At 46.0% G+C, this 21,031-nt stretch overlaps 1 long non-coding RNA gene across 1 annotated transcript; it reads left to right on the top strand.

Moving 5' to 3' along the window:
* Positions 1–261: 261 nt before the first annotated feature.
* On the top strand, positions 262–20,305 carry LOC116668836. Its single transcript, XR_004326030.1, has 3 exons — positions 262–441; positions 8,906–8,907; positions 20,294–20,305. It is a non-coding gene; the product is annotated as an uncharacterized LOC116668836 (long non-coding RNA).
* Positions 20,306–21,031: the final 726 nt, after the last annotated feature.

Here is a 21,031-nt window from a genome sequence, read left to right as displayed (position 1 = left end):
CAGTCAATTTATGAAAAACTTGAGTATGTGCCCAGAGTTCACAATGACAGAGTATGAAATTGGGACTTTAGAACAGAGACCAGTACACAGACCTGCAGCCCTGGGGCCGCTGCTCCAGCAGCAACATGCATGATGGATACAATTATTTCAAGAAAGGACAGAAAAGAAATACTTTAACTGCTTAAAAGATTGTGCTTATGTTAGATTTTAAAATATTTGTGTCTTCTAGAAAAAAATTTTTTATGTCTTTTTTTAACTTTTTTTTTTGAGTTATAGTCATTTTACAATGTTGTGTCAAATTCCAGTGTAGAGCACAATTTTTCAGTTATACATGAACGTACACATTCATTGTCACATTCTCTTTCGCTGTGAGCCCCCACAAGATCCTGTGTGTATTTCCCTGGGCTGCACAGTACAATCTTGCTGATCTAGTCTATATTCGTATCTTCTAAATATATTGATTGACTCAAATTCTTCGCTCCAAATAACTTTTGTTCATTGTTTTTTATCTCATAATAAGATAATTCAAATAAAATTATAATTAAAAAAATGGAAGAATTAACATTGTCCACAGTGACATAAAGATACAGCAAATATGTGATATTTGTAACATTCTTAGGAATTTTTGGTGCTGTTTGGGTCTTGAAAGCTGTCTTGTAGAATAATTTCCAAAAGGAAAACTGGATAAATAATGTAAGATAATATTTTAATTCATGGGAAGTGGGATCAGCAGTGAAGCTGTGTCCTGGCATCCAGCCTGGTCCATTTCGCTGGTGATTTCCCCTCTTTATCTACAAAGTCAAAATCAATTTTTGATGGACACTGGGAGGTACGCTTTTTCCACTCTCTTTTCTTGCTCTAATTCCTTTAAAACACGGATTAAGTGTCATTGAGTTAAATTACCCATCTCAAATTTACTGAAGAGGGATTTCCGACATTCGTTGTGGAAGAAATTAGAAACCCATAAAGACAAGGAGGTACGGGGTCTAGAAAATTCCATCAGGATGAGGGAGCGAAAGCTCAAGGATGTAGCCACTTTCACTTTCCCGCGGGGCTCCCGCGGTTCAGGATTTACGTCACGCAGCACGTGTGTGTGCAACGCGCAGGCCGTTTGCAGGTCAGAGTCTCCTGTGCTGAGAAGGGCTTTCCCTGAAGATTTACGCCACAGGGAGCACCTTCAGCTGTGAGCACTCACGTTCGTCTCTCCCTGCTCTGCGCAAACAGGAAGGATGGGGAGGGCACGCCTCCACCTCCCGCCTTAGAGGACACAGCTGCGCCCTGAAAGGCCAGAGAGCGCTCTGAAGCTGCTTATGTATGAAGCAGAACGGCGTGCTGAGCATACGCTGTGGAACTGAAGCAACACCATCACAGCAGACAGGCCCACATTTACAGAAACGGCATGAGCTCCGATCCAAAGATGAGCCTCACCAGTTCGGCAGCATCTGCGCTGCGTGTTCCATGGCATCACCAATCTTACTTGTCATTTTCATTATCATGTGATTTGTGTCATACCTGGGAGAACGACTGTCCCAGTTTTTTCTGGCTTGCTCGCAAATAAAACCTTAAAAGTAGCTTTTCATGGAACATTGGCTGGTGGGGAGTATGAGTGGATTTTAGTGCCAAGTGGACCTGGACTCTGATTTTGTTGGCCGCTCATGAGCCGTGTGACCGTGATTGAGTTATTTCTGTCGGACACCTGTCAGTCAGGCCTGTCAGGCGCGAGAACTGCGGAGATAAGACCACAAAGTCCCCGCCTTTAAAACACACAGACACTCGGGGGACAGTTACGTGTGATGATGATGGATGGATTACCACTGAGACTGGGGATCATTCCAACTCACAGGATTTATGTGAAACGTGCCTGGGGGGGGCCCGTCAGGATTCAGTAAAGAGAGGAGGACCACTCGAGGCACAGAAGCAAAGGAAGAATAAAGGAGTGATTTGGGAACTTACGTGACAAATGAAAAGTCTGAAGAAATGGAAGTCAAGGGAACCAGAACCTTTGACTCAGAAGCTGACGGATGCAGCTGAGGTTCCAAAGGTCTGAACTGCACCTGCTACCCAGAGGCCCAGAGATGACTGGGGAGCATTGGCGTCACGGGTCCTCTGCAGACCCCAGGGAGCCCCTGCCCCCTCTGCAGGAGAAGGAATAGCGTCTGCCCCTCTGCCCTCCGGAAATCAGAGGAGCAGGCCTCGCAGCCAGACCAGAACATAAGCAGAGCCCCAGGGAGGGTAGATCACTTGTCTTTTAATCTGTAAGCTGCTCGGCTTCATGGAGCCCTATCAGGGCCAAATGGGGAAGACAGCTCAGAGATGGGGGGCTCTCATGAACCCAGCGTCTGTGTATGGAGCCTAGAGTCGTGCCCTAAGAGTGGATGCAGGGGGGTTTTGTATGAGGGGACAGAAAGCCAGCTGTGGTACAAACAGCTAACTGTCCGCCCAAAACAACTGCTCTTCCTTCCTGGAGAAACTGACTGAAGACGGAGAGCACGCTGAGCCCAGCGCGGGTTCCTCCGACGGGCGCGAGCCGTCAGGACACGGGTCTCCCATCCTGTCAGCCGGGAGGTGGCCTCTCCAGTGGGACCCCTCCCCCCCGTGGGTTCTAACGGTGGTGACCACACGTGGGGCGGCTTCCCAAGGGGAAAGGAAGAAAGTGGCACCCCGCAAGTGAGCGACAGGGAGACGGCTGCAGGGGGAAGAGAGGCGCACACGCAAGTGTGCACTCGTGCGTGTGCGCGTGTGCGTGCCTGGGTGTGTGTGCTGCATAGCGTAGGTAAGGGGGCGGAGCTGACCTAAGGTGTGAGCTCGGCCCTGCCCCTGACTCGGAGCGTCTAACGTGGCCCCCCCCCCTGCCATCTAACGTTGCCAACGCGGGCTGTGCTCCTCCTCTGAAGACGCTGCTGACGGTCCCCGTGTCAGGGACCAGTGAGCCCTGCGTTCTGGGAGTTTAGCCTAAAACAAAGACTTATTTCTTCCATCAACAGTGAAAAGGCCAGTGACAAGAGCGGAGCGCCCCTGTTAGAAGTCCCTTACGCAGAACTGAGAAGCAGAGAAATAGTCCCTATAAATCCCCTACCACCCCCACCAAAAAAAAAAAAAACTTTCCTTGACTCTCAAAATATAATCTTCTGGAAAAACTGAACACGTTTGTTCAATGATTCCACTGTGTGAAAATGATGCCTCTTCTTAAAATAGGACTTGGCTGTTACAGGACGAGCGAAGTATCCACGAAGCATCGCTCTTCTACAAAATCCCCAGGTGCCACCAAAAACACAGGAACATTGGTGAATAATTTATTTGATTTAATTTCAATGAATTAATAAATTTAATATAGGCTACTACGTTACATGTTCTGTAGGAACCAACAAATGCAAGAGAAAAACCCGTATCATTAAAAAACCAGTCTTTTCTCTTAACAGCCCCATGGCCTGTGTTCGACGGCTGCCAATGACCTTCAGACATTGTCTACTGCATGATGTCCATAAGTTTGTTGTAATGTGTTCACTCCCTCTGATTACCTGGATCATCCTATGCCATTCCCTTCAGGGAAACGCACTGCTGAAGTTTGGATTTTTAAACACTAATTAAAAAAATCATTAGTGTGAGAATTAATTTCCTCTCTTTGCATTTTCCTCTCCCTCTTGGTAGCCATCAGACTTCGAGAAGCAATCTGGTGGTTCCCACACAGAGACCCAGAACTCACTTTCATTACTGTGGTTGGGGCCCCACAGCAGTCGGCAGTGCCAGGACGTAAACCCGAGCCCCGGAAAACCGGGCGCAGGCCGCTCGCTGGGACGCACGGACACTCCGCGCCCATCCCTTCAATGGTGTGAGCGCTTCAGCACTGACCCTGGAACCGACAGCTCCGATGGTGTGTTTCCTGCTGTGCGAGATCCCTGCTGAGATGTTACAGTAAAGAGCCGTGCGTTAATCAGGTCAGTGCAAGCAGAGGGAAGCGGACGCTTGAAATAATTAGCCACGTAATTCAAGTCCCCCAGAAAGATATTCAGGGACTAACATTGCAGGAATGCTCTCCACAGATGTTGCTACTTTTAGATCAGGTTGCTTGGAGAATTTTTGCTGTAAGAGAGTGGGCAGAAGATAAACTGCAATTTAATCTCTGGAGGACACCAGTTCAGGAAATAATTAGCTTTATATATTTAGCATCCACTTAGCACTGCTGGAAGGTGTTTATTATTCACAGTAAGGTCAGGGTCCATTACATTTCTCATTATTTCTCTTGGTCCCTTGGAAATGCTGCATCCATTAGAACAGCGAAAAGGACAGGAAGCCTGGAGTTCCACATGCTTTTTTTTAAACTCACAATAAACTCTTTATCAAACACCTACCTGAACATTAAAGAACAGGAGTTTAAAATGAGTAGGAACTTAGATTATTTTCAACTTTTATTAGTCATTTATTAAAAGCTAAGCATGTCATCAAATGCTGTTCCTAAAAGTTGGCCATTAAATATGCTTTGACCCAACAGCGTTCATTCTTCTCCCAAAGCACCAAGCACACTTACCTCCCTTTGTTTTTCCTAAATCCCACTTACGGGAGAGAATGTCGAATTCATATGTTTGTCCTCAGAGACTTACACAAGTGTCCCCTACATTGTAGGTTCCCTGCAAATGTTTGCAGACCGAATGCTGGGGTAAAACTTTCCCAGCCTACTAAGATCTTGCCAAAGGCCGTCTCCCAGAGAAATTACTCTGTTTCTGAAAGTCCAAGAAAAAGCTTCAGTACGATTTTCCCCATTAAAAAATTCCATATACGTACGGTAAATAGGTACAGACACATATATACGCTGTGCTTCAACTGCAGCTATTGAATTGCACTGAAAAAATTCTACTCTTAATTTAATTTTTCTGCAAGGATTAGTTAATTAATTTATCCACCCCCAGATATTTAGGTGTACTGATAGGTGTACTGCATGCCAGACACCCAGGGGCGTAACACTGAACAAGGCGGTGCGCCACCAGCCTCCCAGGGCTTACATTCCAGCGAGGGATGCTGACAACAGCAAGTGAGTGTGCACGTAACACGTGGCAGCGCTAAAGACGGGGAGGGGCAGTGGCGCTGACTGCAGACCCAGGAGGGGTAGGGTGTGACCGATGAGAGCCGGTGGGTCACAGTGGGGTGATGTTTTAGTCAGACATGTCAGGCAGGGCCACTTTGAGAAGATGACAGCTCAGAGGACCTGGAAAAAAAAAAATGTATAAACAGGTCATGCAAAGTCCTTGAGGCAGAGACGAGCTTGGTGTGTACAAAGAACTCCAGGAAGGCCAGCTGGGCTGGAGCAGAGGAGGAAGAGGACTGGTTAAAAATGGCTCTGAGACGGCTGACGGGGCAGATCCCGCAAGGCTTGTCTGTCGTCCCCCACATCTGAGGGGGTGCTGTGAGGGAACTGCGGAGAGAGGAGGGGGGTTCATGTAAATGACGTTCTAACAAGAGCTACCTGGATGCTGTGAGTGAGAAGAGGCCAGCAGAGAAACAGCGATGAGGCAGGGGTGACCAGAGGGCAGGGAGAGATGGCCACAGTCTGGATGAGGACGGGACTTGAAGGACAGAAAAAGAGTTTCGCCAAGGACCCAGGACTTCTCTCCACTCGGACATGCGCAGTGTGCTGGCCTTTTGAACTCTTGTTGTCTCATGTAGGCAAGACGTTTGCTATGGTCCCAGCTTTGAACCCTCATACAAGTGTATTTAAAGCCGGAGGAAGGAGAAAGCTGTGTCTTGACTTGGGTTGTGGAGAAGTGAGTTCTCTTTGGATTCCCCCACGTCCCAATAACTACACGGAATCGAGTCCTCCACTCTCCAGCCATTCACTGCGAGCACGGCATTTAGGCTTGGTTTCATGCATGGCTGGCGGCTTTCTCCCAGGGGGAGGCAAGGCTCAGCTCCCTTGAAGGTGTTTTCCTTTGCACAAAGTCAGGGTGCTCTTAAAAGGAAGACGAGGAAAGTGCTGGTGGGTAGGCAACAGGTTACGTCTGCTGCAGAAGCCACTGAAGGTTTTCTAAGCAAAAGGAGAAATGTTCAAGCTTCGTTTCTTAACACACAACATAGAAGGATGACTGCTTCACCAAATAAACGTTCAACAAACAGTGAAACTGAGTTGCCATTTAGTGAGCACCTACTCTTCACCTTACACTTTATATTTGTCCATCCCGGTGGTTTCCCACAGCTTCCTGGCGAGCGGAAGACCTTCAGCTCTGGTTTCCAAGATGAGGGACGATAGCGGCGGGGTTAGGTCACAAAGAAGACGTGATCTGCCAGAGACACAAATGAACAAACATGAAGTTGAGGTCCTGGACCTGGAAGCACCTATAGAACTGGGGGTTTTCGTTCTCTGGATCTCTGTAAGACGTGACATTTCAACGAGCTTGCATGCAGGTATTGTCAAACAAGAAAAAGTAATTTGGAATTACACTTTACAATAAAATAATTCATCGTAACAATGTAATTACACATCTGTCGTGTGTGTATATGAGAGAGAGAAAAGGTTTTCCCAAAAAACAAATACAAAATAATTCAGTTGGAAACTGCGCGCGTGCGCGCGCACACACACACACACCCCTGAGGCTGTCAGGGAGACACTGGGCTGGCATGGATCTCTATGTGATAGAAATAAGCTTATTACTAGGCGTGAAAAAGGAGAAGGAAAAGTGCCCTGGGCCGAGGCACGGAGCGACGAGCCCGGGGTGGGGCGTGAACACTCTGCCCTCCTGGAGAAGAGAAGACGCCGGCCCCAGGGCCGGGAAGCCTCTGTCAGAGGTTACTTGTGTGAGTGAACTGATCTCTGCTGTCAGGGAAACTGGGCTGCAATTCGACAAACACCACCCAGGGAAGCACAGGTTCCCCCGAGCACAGCCTGTTCCCTCACTTCTGCCGTGTGAGGACACTCTCCGGGGCTGGAACCTGAGAATTTGCATAAAAACCTCTGTCTACACCTCATACTGCTGGCAAAGACTTCTGCTTATGTCTACTTAGAGTGAAATGTTTCGATACCAATGGAATCATGAAGGATCATTCACTTTCAACAAACGGGTTTCTTATATTCCTGACATGTCATCACCCCATACAAGGGCTCAGACTCCAGGCACTTAGCTATCACGGTTTAAAATGCTGTGTGGATACAAGCGAAGACTCCTGTGCAAACCGATACTGGCACTGAAGCGACCTTTAGAACAGTGACATTTTGGGGAAAAACATGCATGTCCACTAATAGGAAATCGGTTTTGCAAAAATACAGATTGCCCACACAAGGGTGTTGTTAAAATCAGTAATGAGGTTCTGTATTCGGTGAAGTGGAGACACTTCCCTGACGCTGCTAGGTGAGAGGGCAGATGATCAGACAGCATGTGGAACCTGAAGTAATTATAAAAGTACATGTAATCTAAGTGCGTATAGACGCGTGGAACCCCGCCTAGAAAGAGCTCACTGGGAGGTTACCGCGGCCTTCCTGTGATGATCCGATAACTGGTTTTTACGCTTCTAAGTAGTTTATGGTTTTACTGCGCGCACACTCCTCTTTCAGAGAAGTGGCGCGGCTAGCTGTAGCCCGTGAAGCAGCAGCTGCAGAAATCGCACGTGGAAGGCTGGCAACGTGGGCAGCTGCTTCTGCAGAAGCCCGCCGCGGCGAGCCTTATGTCCCTCGGGACGTGCCCACGGAGCGCTATCGGTAAAGGCCGTCCACACCAGGATGACCGCCAAATGGGCGGTAAACCCCCTGGCGTTACCAGAAGGCACCCCCGTGCCCACACGAAGCCCCGCGTACTCGGTTGCTTCGTTCTGAGCGCCCCGGTGCGGCCAGCAGGCCCGGCCGTGGGAGCCTTTATCGGAAGCTGTTTAAGCAGTGGATTCCGCTGTGTTTGCTTGGCGGCTGTCAGCTGGGCTCTGAGCATGTCTTCCAGCTCCTACTGTGAGGGAAAGCGATGCCTGGCTCCCCAGGCTTGCAGGGCACATCTTCTTCTACTTCAATTAAAAAAAAAAAAAAAAAGACATGGGGGAGTTATCACTAAGTGAACTAAGCCGATCTCAAAATGTTGCATATTGTGCGACTCCAACCACAGGACAGTCTGGAAAAGGCAAACCTCTGGAGGCAGTACAGAGGTCCGCGGTTGCCAAGAGGGCAATGAGGGTGCACGTCAGTGCACGTTTGCCAAAGCCTGCAGCGCGGGCACAGCGGGAGGGCCCTGTGACGCGAGGCGCGGGCTTCGGGCGGCGGCCGCGGCGCACCAGTGCCAGGCCAGCGGTTACAGCGTGCGGGCCGCCGTGCTGAGGGACGCGACAGTGGGGCAGGCCTACGGGAGCCCTCCGTCCTTTCCACTCAGTTTTGCTATAAACCTAAAACTCCTCGAAAAAGCAAGATTTCTTGGTTGAAAGCAATATGCGCAACAAGACTAGCGCTGCCGGGAGAACCAAGTCTGAACAGCTGGGGCCGCCTGGCCCTTTTCCGTCTCCGAGGCTCCACTTGAATAGTGGGAGTGGAGATCGAGTGAGGGTTGGAAGAGCTCCGTCAACCCCAAGGTGCACCTTCTAGGTTTTCTCACCAAGGGTCCCGGCCTCCCTGCTCTCTGATTGTACAGGAAATCGAGGGACATACTGGGGACAAAGTGTCCCACGTCCAGGAGTAACACCTCGACTTTACAAACGTCTGGAAAATCGAATCTTCTTGTATTATTTTCTATCATTAAGTAATAATTTATTACACATGTGAAGCTTAAAGCAAGACCTATTCGCTAGCCTGCAGTTTTGTGGCTCAGAAGTGCAGGCGCTGCGTGGCCGGGCTCTCCACCAGGGGCTGAGACCCAGTTCTCAGTCAGGCTGCGTTTTCACCTGGAGACCTGGCGAAGGCCGAACCCACCCCACGCTCCTTCATTCAGTGGCCAGATTCACATCCTAGTGGTTGGAGTGCAGGGATCCTTGTTTCCTTGCTGGCTGTTGACTAGGGGGGGGCCCCCCTCAGCAACTTGAGGTCCCTGCATTCCTGGCCACATGGCTCCCATCTTTCAATACAGCAACAGAGACCCCTCCCCTCCGTGTGCTGAATCCCCCTCACACCTAAAATCTCTCTTGCCAGGGTGAGCCCTGCCCTTCACTTGATGAAGTCAGGCCCACCAAGGATAGTCTCCTTAAGTCAAGGTCAGCTGACTAGGAACCTAACCACACGTGCACAGTCCTCTCACTGCAGTCCACAGATAAGCGCTGGACTGAATCCTGGAAGGAGACATTTGCACACACGGGGCCAGGGAGCTCCGAGGCCAGCTTAGAATTCTGTCTACCCCTTTATCAAACATCCAGTTACATACAGCAGTGACACACTGAAAATACTTAATGCCATTGACACTGGGCAAATGTGCGTATACTGAAAACTCCCACCCACTGAAAATACAGCAAAAATATATCGAGTTAAACTGTTTACTTCAAAACGAGTGGCCCTTTCCCACTGAAATTTATAAGAAACAGGGAATTTCCAGCATGAAGGCCAGTTAAACAGCTGACTCCTGGGTAGAAGCGTTGCCTCACCACACAGAAGCACTGTTATCCTTCTTAAGCTGCGCGGACTGCACACGCGAAGACCTTCGAGGTGCCTCACTTTCTCGACTGCAGAGTTAGGAAATGCTGGAACAGAGAGGCAAGGAACCTTTTTGACACCCCTTACCCACGTGTCTGTGATTGTCTACAAATAAATTCTTCTAGCTCTTTGACCAAAGTGGCCTTTTTTGTTTGTTTGTTTTCGGTTTGGGTTTGGGTTTGGGTTTAATAGAAGGACAGACCCTGGAGTCATCTGCTAACCCCCGTGGACTCCTCCTTCCCTCCGTTGCTGGCCGCAGACTGGCCCCCCGCAGGGCGATGAAGCCGGGTCCAGAGCTGCGGGGCCGGCTGTGCTCGGACCTCGGCCAGCCTGCATCGTCCGCCGCCCGGCAGCGCCGGGCTCAGGTCAGACACAGGTCCGCCACTCGCCAGGGCTGCAGAGAAGACGCTGCTTCACAAAGTGGCCTTCGAGGCCCTGAGAAGGGCCCTAAGCAAAGTTAGGCTAGCACTAGACCCAAAGAGGACTTTCAAAAAAAATACAGTTTTTCCCCTTTCACTAGAATTAGATTTGAAACGTGGGACATGTACTTGCATGCACATCGAGTGTCTCGTAGTAAATGAAAAAGAAAACAATTCAATCTTGAAGTCAAGACAAAGTATTTTCTATAAAGATAACAAATGCATTCAGAGTATGAACAGAGTCAAAATGAAGAAGAACTGATGTGGTTCTCCTCTGGAGTCATGACAGAGCCTAAAGAGAAAACTGATTTTAGAGGCTTGAAAACACAGGCCACCGCCTGGGACGTCTTGCTTGGCGGCCTGAGGGCTGAGCCCCTGAAGGAGGGAGCTCAGGCACGCAGAGGGGCTTCTGATGCCTTTTATCTGAAGGGGTCAAGGTTCAAATACCAGACGCTGAGGCTTAAAGAAATATTTGTTTAAGGTGGCTTAACTGATGTTTAAAAAAAAAAAGTTTAATTCTGCACAGCAATTCATCACAATCGTGGGTGCAGGTTCACCATGGGAGCAGATGAAACAAACACAGACCTGGACACCTGGACACCTGGACACCTGGAGCTGTCGGAGTGGGGTCCAGGGCGTGGGTGAGTCACGTGAGCCAAGATTGCCCCAAAATCGTGCAAAGCTCACGCACCAGCATCATGGCAAGGGAACCCACACAGCCCTGCCCGATCCAGTCTCGGTGAATGACTATTGAAAAGCACCAGTGTAACCCTGACGAGTGTTGTGCGCCAAGCAAAGGTCTAAGATTTTGATCCTTAATAAAAACTATGACAAGGGGCTCAAAAGGTCTCCCTTTACCAGGGAGGAGGGGAGGCTCGTCACTGGGGGGCTGCAGGAATGTGCTCCAGGTCACAAGGCCAGCAAAAGGGAAACTGAAACCCAGGCACAGACCTGGGCTCTGACCGCAGAGCACCAGCAACACTGTTCCATTTAGGGCGATTCCACTTTGAAAAAAAAATTGTTAATAATCTTCTCTCGTGTGCTATATAAGGAGACAGGTACCATTGCAGCAAAAGTGTGTTAGTGGAGAAAATCTATACAGATAAAAATAAAGGAAAACTTTAGTTACTCCTTAAAAAAAAAGGTCTTCTCTCATATTTCAGCTCCCAGACAACATGCAAGCCTTTGATGCAAACGCTTCTTTCAAGCGCACCTCTAACATCCCGCATTTTAAGTGTGAGGGGTTGCTGACCAGGATAGACATGAATTTTGCCGTCAGGAGAATTAGGTAAGGAAGTCACATCCATTATGTGACATTAAAAGATGACTCTGGGGTTTTACAGTTAGTTTGTTTTTGATGTTTGATTTTTTTTTTTTTTTTTTTTTTTTTGCAGTTTTCAGCAGTTACACATTTCCTCTGCAGGGCATAACTTACAGAGAGAGAGTCAGACAAGGAATGTGCAGCCCTCCTGCCCCTCCCCTCCTCGGCGGGCGGCTGTGGCTCACCGCCTGGTCTAAGAAACAGGGTGAAGACCAACTCCCTCATCCGATGGAAGCAGAACTCGGAAGGTTAAAGGCTGGCTGGAGTTTGGTGTTGTAGCTGAGGGGCAGAGGCATGAAGGGTCCTTGACGTCTGGCCTGGCCTGGCCTCTCAGCAAGCCAGAGTCAACAGCACCCTGCCCGGCTTCCATCGGCACCAAGAAAATGGGCAGTTTCAGCCTGGTAACGAGTAAGGCCCCTTCAACAATAACGTGGTTTTGCACCAGAGGTAAACCTGTGCAGCGTAAATGGATGGTAGGTTTTGTCATCAGCGAGTTATAAAAGGAACTTGTTGTGTTTCAGCTACGGGTGTGTGACAATGGCCTGAAGCGTCCACAGTGAGGAAGTGCATCACGAAGCCATGCTTCCTGCCCAGATCTACATGCATTTTTCACTTAAAAGGCTGGTCACTTGCAAAGTCAAATATGACTTCAAAGGGAATAAATAATTCAAACTGGAAAGAGGTGATGATTTTAAATTCAGGGGACAATTACTAAAGTCTACGTTTATCAGAAATGCAATTACATCATAAAAATTCTCTTTTCCTTTCTGTGTCCTGACTAAATTACACTGAAATATTCATCGTTTATAATTTTGAGTTGTACATTATATGACAGAAAAGTGAATACATATAAATGTCTCTGAAATATGGGTAGAAAAGAAAACCTTATCAGTGGAAAACAAAATCCGTGATATCTGCACTCTAAGCCTAGGAGTATTTACTGAAAGACAGTAATACGGAAAACCATTTTAAATTTCAAAACGAAATAATTTGTAGCTGGTGAAGCACTGGGTTTGCATTCAAAGGACTTGCGCTCAAGCCGTGACTGTCCCAGTTGGTCATGCAAATTACTGAATTCCAGGCACTCAGTCACTTCATCTATGAAACCTGGACAGTACTCAGTCCGCAGATGCGCTGTGACAGGTAAAGGAGCTTGCTCATAGAAACGCGCTGTATTAACTCCACGGGGCTGTTTGCAGTAGTGAAATACACACATCCCTCAGCTTAGGGGCTTTCAACTTTGTGGTGGTGCAAAAGCGACATGCGTTCAGTAGAAACAGTTCTTCAGATTTTGAACTTTGATCTTCCCCAGGCTGGCGATGTGTGGTCCGATAGTCTCTCAGGATGCTGGGCAGGGCCGGTGAGCCGCACGCACCAGTCACCCCCAGCATCACAAAGGTGAACCACCTGGGCGCCAACAGCCATCCTGCATCCAAGCACTCCGGTTTTCAGTTCCAGCGCAGTATTCGGTAAAGTGCATGAGACATCCCACACTTTATTATGAGCCAGCTCTGTGCTGGATGCTTTTGCTGAGCTGCAGGCTAACATGATTGTTCCAAGCAGATGTAAGGTAGGTTTTTTAAGTGTATTTTCCACATAGGATACTTTCAACTCACAATGGGTTTATCTGGACATAGGCCCACTGTAAGTCGAGGAAGATCTGTAATCACATTGCCTGTTTTAAAATTGGGCATAAGTCCTCAAGCCATGGATTTAAAAAAATAATAAGTTTTAAAAGCTCAATAGTCTAAGGAGAACAAATACAGTTAGTTTTCCTGCATAAAAAACAAACAAATAGATCATGACCTACAAATAAGCCAGTAATAAATAAGCAAATATATAAAAATCGAGAAGAAGAAAGAACCATAAAGTCAGAGGCAGCTCACGGTGCCTGGCACGCTGCAGTTGCAACACGCCTGAGAGGGACCACTTAGTGAGTCCGACGACCAAGCTGCAGCCTGCAGAGAACGCTTGTGTGGACTCCAGTGGCCCGAGGCTGGAGTGCCTGCATTTGCAAAACAATCCACAGTTTATTAGGCTTGGAGAGCTCAATTAGACCTTCAGTCCATCAGTTTCTTTACTGAAATTATTGGGAGATTAATAGCACACGCTCTTAGTGTTTCTGTAAAAGTAAAATTAGTCAAGATGCATAAGCACTTACGGTGGTGCCTGTCGCACGGTAGACAGTACAAGCGTCACTACTGTCAGTGCTGCCACAATCTGGTCTCAGCCAAATCTGCCAAAGGCGAAGTGAGACACCTCTCAGCACGGCTGGCCCCTGAGCCTCATCGCTTACCGTAGTGACACGTTCCGGATCTAGACTCACGCGTTGCTTTTGCCAAGATTTCCTTACTCTCATGAGACGCTGTGCTGTGCCACTTTTGAACATGCAAATGTGCATTTTGTATAGTTCTGGTGATCTTTTGATGTGTAACGAACAACCTCAAAAGCCAGCGTCTTAAAATGAGGTTTTATTTTGCTTATAACTGTGTAGCTCACGAATTCTTCAAGGACTCAGCTGGGTGGTCTATCTCTGATCGATGTTAAATCTAAATTAAGAAACATTCATTGAGTGGGATCATCATGTCAGACACGTTTCTGTATCCCAGCCACGGGAACTGAATTAAAGTACACTAAGTACATACTTACATGTTACAGACATTCCAATATCTAGCAAAAATGATCAAAATATGTGCACAACCTCTACATTAAAAAATTAAAATCTGCATTAAAAACAAAGTGTGATGGAGAGAAATTCAAGGGTCATCTTTAAAAATGGAGAGATACACCAATTTCACAGATTGAAAAGCTCATTATTGTCAACATTGCCATTCTCTCCAACTTAATATACAGTTTCAACAAAATTGTAATCAAAATCTCAGAAGAATTTGCATACATATATACAGACAGAGACAGACAGAAAAATATGGAAATTCAAAGGGCCTTGAATAGCCAAAATTTTACAGTTTGAAAACAGGTGAAGGGCTCCTGTAACCTGACTTCTAGATTTGTCAGCTACAGGACACAAGGCTGACATTGGCATAAAGATACACACAGAGATCAAAAGCAGGATGATTTACCCAGAAATATACCCGTACACATATGATCAACTTTGATTTCCAACCAAGGCACCAAGGCAATTCAACCAGAAAAAGGAAGTCACTGAACAAATGGTAAACTGGGAAAACTGGATATCCATCTAGTAAAAGGAGCGAGTCACGGCATCCGCTCTATATCAGAGCTAAAATTAATTGAAAGTGGGTGTAGAGTCAAATGTGAAAGCTATAATTAAAAAGCTCTAGAAGAACACACACAGTACCCTCATAATTTTTTGCTAGACAAAGATTTCTTTAAATGCAAAAGAGCACTGTCAAAAAAAGATTAATGAATTAGATGTCTTTAAAGCTAAGACATTTTGCTTATCAAAAGATGCAAGAGAGTGAAAAAGCTAAACTCCACTTGGGAGGATACTAAATAAATGTATTTATAAGATATTTACAAAGATATCAAAAATGTATATGTCAAAGAAATCATGTCAACAATATAAAATGCATTCCTACAGATAAATATTTAAGAAGACACAGTAAAGTAAAAAAAAAAAGTCACTAAGGATTTAGACAGGCATTTCCCACATAAAGTTATTTTCCTGGCCAAAAACATGTGGAAAAATGATAAAATGATCCTTTTTAGGGAAATTAAAACCATAATGATATATCAGTACACCCACAAAATGGCTAAAAATCAAGACAACTGGTAGCAAGTGTTAGCTGGCACACGCAGCAGTTGGAACCCTCACATATTGATAATATCCATGTAAATGCTTAAAACAAATTTGAAAATGTGTTTGGCAATATTTACGATGCAGCTTTCTGACAGTCCTTCATATATTCTCAAAAGGAAAAAAAGGTGTATATTTAGCGAGTGACAGTATAATGTTGATATAAGCTTTATTTATAATAAAGAAAAATTGGAAATAACCCAACTGCCCATGCATCGATTGGAGAATGAGTAATTGAACTGTGGTCTGTACATACGATGGCCTTCTATGAGCCGATACAGAATAACCATCCACACGCAAACGCAGCATCATAGGGCACCTCACGGAAATAGTGAAGAGACAAGTTAAAGAAACCAACTGCAGAAGACTGAATACTCTGAATAAGGCAAAATAATCTACGGTGATGGAATTAATGACGGTTATTTCAAGGGAGAGGTTTTGAGTGTAAAAGGGCACAAAGGAGCATCTGACATGTTGGAAATATTCTATGGCTAATTAGTGGGGTGGCTACGTGGGCACAGCTGTATAAAGCTAATTCACTTGAATACTGAAGATTGGTGCATGTTACTGTATATCTGTCATACTTGGTTACAATATTTTTAAAATAGGGAGCAGACAGCCTACAGGGAGAAAATATTTGCAAACAATGCAACCGACAAGGGATTAATTCCCAAAGTATAAAAACTCATACAACTCATCCCAAAAAAACAAACCACCCAATCACACACTAGGCAGCAAACCTAAGAGACAGTTTTCCAAAGAAGACGTAACAGGTGGACAACAGGCACGTGAAAAGTTGCTAAACATCGCTAATTGTCAGAGAAACACAAATCAAAACTGAAATGGGATGTCCCCTCACACCAGTCAGAATGGCCATCATTAAAAAGTCCACCAAAAAAAGAATGAAATCATACCTTTTGCAGTAACGTGGATGGACCTGGAGACTGTCATACTCAGTGAAGTCAGCCAGAGAAAGAAAAATACTGTATGATATCACTTAGATGAGGAATCTAGAATATAATACAAATGAACTTATTTACAAAACAGAGACAGAGCCACAGACATAGAAAACAAACTTATGGTTACCAGGGGGGAAGAAGGGGAAGGAATGAGTTGGGAGTTTGGGACTAGCCGATACAAACTGCTGTATATAAAACAGACAAACAACAAGGTCCTACTGTAGAGCACAGGGAACGCTATTCATACACGTATGAAACGGAATCACTTCGTTGTACACCAGAAACTAACACCCACACCAGAAAGACAAGGAAGACCATCAGTGGTAAAGTATGCTAATTTTTGCATAAAAAACAGCTGGAATGGTGGTATACGTACTTGTACTTTCATTGAGAAACACTGGACCACACGTAAGACTCTAACAGAAGTGTTGAGGGTAACGAGAGAATCATTGTCATTTTGTATTTTTTCAATCCGGAGGAGAGGTAATGAGGTTTACTTACGTATCTATTTTTAGAGGAGGTACTGGGGATTGAACCTGGGACTCTGCATATGCTGAGGTGCACAATGTGTGTGTGCACTCTGCCACTTGAGCTATACCCTCCCCGAGGGCAACGAGAGGGAGCAGAGCAGTTAAGAGTGGGTGTGGGGCTAGGCTTCTCGTTTATATTTTTATAGAATTTTGATTTTTTTAGTCATACGAACACATTAAGTACTCTTAAAAGACTACATTTAATTTCAAAACATTCTAAATGTAAATTCCTGGCTTGGGATTGCTTTTTAAAAGCATCATTTTATGCACAATAGATTAAATTGATTTCCCCCACCGAGGACTGGAGTATGCAAACAATGTTTTTGTGTAAACACCCATCACTGATCTTCACTGCTATTTCGCAACTGAAAGCGGACGTCATGCTGCGCTCTCTTTGGGTGTGTTCGCAATGCTGCCTTAATTCCGCTCTGTCCGTCCCCGTCCAGCCGCACGCCGGGCTCGATGGCGTGCGTCTTTCAGAGGGGAAGAGTGCCGGACGTTGCAGAGCCAACCTGCACGCAGCTAGTAGGTTCTTGCGCTGTGACGGGGACACGTCCGGGGAGGAGAGGAGGTGAATTAGACGGCGTGGCAGCCCGCTGTCCAGGTGGTCCCCAACGGCTACCCACTTCCTGGCACTCACACCCTGACATAACCCCCTCCCACTCTGGACCAGAGTTGGTCTCTGTGACCCAGCGTGCACAGCAGAGGGGATGGAGGCCACCTCCAAAATTCGATCATAGAAAGACTGCAGCTCCCACTTGGACGCACTCCCTGGCTCTCTCTCCTGAATCCCTCACTCAGTGTGGCTTTAGTTGACATACACTCAATTTTTCAAAAATATAATATTTTAAAAAATACGTTGAATAAATCTTTACATAATTAAAAAAGGTTTTATATTTTTGATAACAATATATTGATCAGACTTTAAAGTGTGTGTATGTGTGTGGTGGCGGAGGGTTGAGATGCTATTCCAGAACCTTCTTACCTGAATTAAAGACCTTGGAACAATCGGACTTTTTGGACCAGAAGGCATCTAGGAGGATTCTAACGTGCTCCAGCGAGCTGGACTGGTATTTACTCATCTCACAAACGTCTGGGGCCCTGCCGGGACTCTGCAGATACACAAACAAAAGGACTTGCTCCCAACTCTTCAGCTGCTCTGTCAGTCACGGTACCCGGGACCCCCACCAGCAATCCCCCTGGTGCGTGAGGATGACCATTTCTTCTCTTTTCCTCCACATTCCCACTGCCAGGTCGGAGCCACCTGAGTGGACACGCAGTTAGAGACGCCCCTGCGAGGGAGCTGACAGGTTAATGCTGAAGCAAGGACTTGAACCTAGAACTGTCTCATTCCAAGAGTCATGGTTTTGTTTTTCCTTCTGTGCAACTCCATCTTTTAAAGAATGTGGCTGACGGTCATTCAGCTAGAAAAAAGCCAGTGCTCTTGGAACTTGTGTCCATCAGTGCGACCTTCCAAACAGTCCTCACCGACGCCCTGCGCCCAGACCTCAGTCTCGCCTTGCTCTTCAGCGACCCACCAGAGCTAACACAGATCTCTCAGGTTTATTTACAATTCCAGGGGGCTCCCTGGCAACTAAATGTCTCTGATGCTAAGCCGGTCTATATGACGGGGACAATTTGAAGAAGCAAAACACTGAAGAACAAAGGAGCTCCTGGAAACCAGCAGACTGGTAGGCAACCAGGCTTAGCCCAATTTAAATCACAAAGACCTCATTAGACGGTCCTTGTTCTGCTATAGTTAACATTTGATTATGTGGGTGCCTGGAGTTACTGCCTTTCTTAATTAAATCAGACTCCACTTTTACCCACCCCCAGGAAAGAGAGAACAGAAAAGATGAATTCTGCATCCACCCCCTTGAAATGCTAATTACCCTCAGCAGTGAAAGTCCTAAATCAGGAGGATCGCGCAGAGGGCTGCCCCATCCGCAGGAAGATCCTGCTCTATTGTGTCTCTAACAATAGGCACAGATGTCGGCCCGCCTTCCTCCGATGACTTTTGCCTAATAACCACCTTCAACGTGTCCCAGTTGCACCTGTTCAGCATCTTTAAATGAATTAGTGTGCTCGATTGCCTCCAAAAATCTTGTCCACTTTTGTCAACCTGATTATACTGCCACAACGCGAAGCGACTACACGAGCGGCAGACGCTCGGCAGGCTGGAAGGAGGCCAACCCCACCAGCAGGCCGGGCGGCTTCTTCCTGTGGTTGTTCTTCACAACTGCCCGCCTGTAGAAGGGTCCTGGCTTAATCCCGGCAGGAGACCGTTCTCACTGGCCGTCAGGTTAGGGAGGACACGTGAGGTGGCTCTGCATGCTGGTGGAATGGGCGGCTGACAAGCCAGAGCGTGCCCCCCCCACACACACACACCAGGAAGGATGGCAGGAGGGTGTTGAGGGGCCTCGGTGACTGAGACTTGCAGGACCAGCAACTAGAAGGAGAAGCTGACCTTCAGCACCTCCTCTGAGCCTGCAGTGGTTCTGTGCGGTGCTCGGGAGACCTAGGAACCAGAGACCAACCCAGGGACTGGCCTTTACTACAAGAAGACAGCCATTCTGGGACCTTTGTATCTGTTCTCTCCTGTCAGATACGCTGCGCTCATTCTGCTTTCAGTGAAGTTAGGATAGAAAAGGTATAAAACGCTGTGGCGATACAGAACATCTATTTATCCGGTCTCTGAATCTCTCTCCCCACTTAATCCAATACTCAACTGATAACCCCAGGAAATGATTGAGGCAATTATCATAAAAGGACACAATTGATTATTAAGCAAGCATTAATAATCCCAGGATTCAGACAGTACTACAGAGCTACAGTAATCAAAACAGCACGGTTTGGGCACAAAAACAGACATAGGGACCAATGGAACAGAATACAGAGCCCAGAGGTAAATGCACGCACCTACAGTCGATTAATCTTCAGCAAAGGAGACAAGAACATACGATGGAGAAAAGACAGTCTCTTCACAAGTGGTGCTGGGAAAGCTGGACACGTAAATTAGTGAAGTTAGAACACACCCTCACATCACACATAAAAATAAACTCAAAATGGTGAAAGACTTAAATACAAGACATGACACCATTAAACTCCTAGAAGAAAACATAGGCAAAAACATTATCTGACATAAGTATCTGTTCTTTCCCAAACAGTGTTTTCTTACGTCAATCTCCCAAGGCAACAGAGATAAAAGCAAAAGTAAACAAATAGGACCTAGTCAAACTTACAAGCTTTGCACAGCAAAGTAAACCACAGGCAAAATGAAAAGACAACGTATAGTCTGGGGGAAAATACCTGCAAACAGTGCAGCCAACAAGAGACTGATTTACAAAGGAGACAAAAAGCTTGTAAAACTCAACAACAAAGTGAACAAACAGCTCAATCAAAAAGTGGGTAAAAGACCTAAATAGAAGTTTCTCCAAAGAAGACCCACAGATGGCCAATAAGCACATGAAAAGATACTCAGCATCACTAATTATGAGAGAAATGCAAGTCGAAACTACAATGAGACACCACCTCACACCAGTCAGAACGGCCGTCACTAAAATGTCTACAAACAGCAAAGGCTGGAGAGGGTGTGGGGAAAGCAGACCCCTCCTACACTGTTGGTGGGAATGTAAACTGGTGCAGCCACTATGGAGAACAGTGTGGAGATTTCTTAAAAAACTGAAGATAGAATTTCCATAGGATCCAGCAATCCCACTCCTGGGCATGTATCCAGAGAAAACTCTAACTTGAAAAGGTACATGCACCCAAATGTTCATAGCAGCACCATTTACAATAGCCAAGACATGGAAGCAACCTAAGTGTCCATTGTCAGATGGCTGGATAAAGAAGATGTGGTATATAATGGAATACTACTCTGGCATAAAAAGGAATAAAATAATGCCGGGTGCAGCAACATGAGTGGACCTAGAGATGATCATATTAAGTGAAGTAACAGAAAAAGAAACACAAACACCGTATGTCATCACTCATAAGTAGAATCTAAAATATGGCACAAATGAACTTATGTATTTACTATAAAACAGAATCAGACTCACAAACATAGAAAACAAACTTACATTTACCAAAGCGGAAGGGGGGGGTGAGGTATAAATTAAGAGTTTGGGATGAGCAGATACAAACTATTATATATAAAATAGGTAAACAACAAGATTCTACTGTGTAGCACAGGGAACTGTATTCAATATTTTGTGATAACCTATAATGGAAGAAATATATATATATTCACATACAAATGTATGTTTGTATAACAGAATCACTTTGCTGTACACCAGAAACTAACACAACATTGTAAATCAACTATTCTTCAATTTTAAAAATTTTTAATTCAATCTTAAAAATGGTGCTCAAAAAAATGTAAGGCATGGGTAAATTCTCCAACACCTGACTGTCTGGCACAGAGTAGAAATTCAGGGGATGTATATTG

The sequence above is a fragment of the Camelus ferus genome, chromosome 15, assembly GCF_009834535.1.
Source record: "Camelus ferus isolate YT-003-E chromosome 15, BCGSAC_Cfer_1.0, whole genome shotgun sequence".
Taxonomy (NCBI): domain Eukaryota; kingdom Metazoa; phylum Chordata; class Mammalia; order Artiodactyla; family Camelidae; genus Camelus; species Camelus ferus.
The sequence above is the reverse complement of the archived record's forward strand: the minus strand, read 5'-3'. Positions and strand labels throughout refer to the sequence as shown.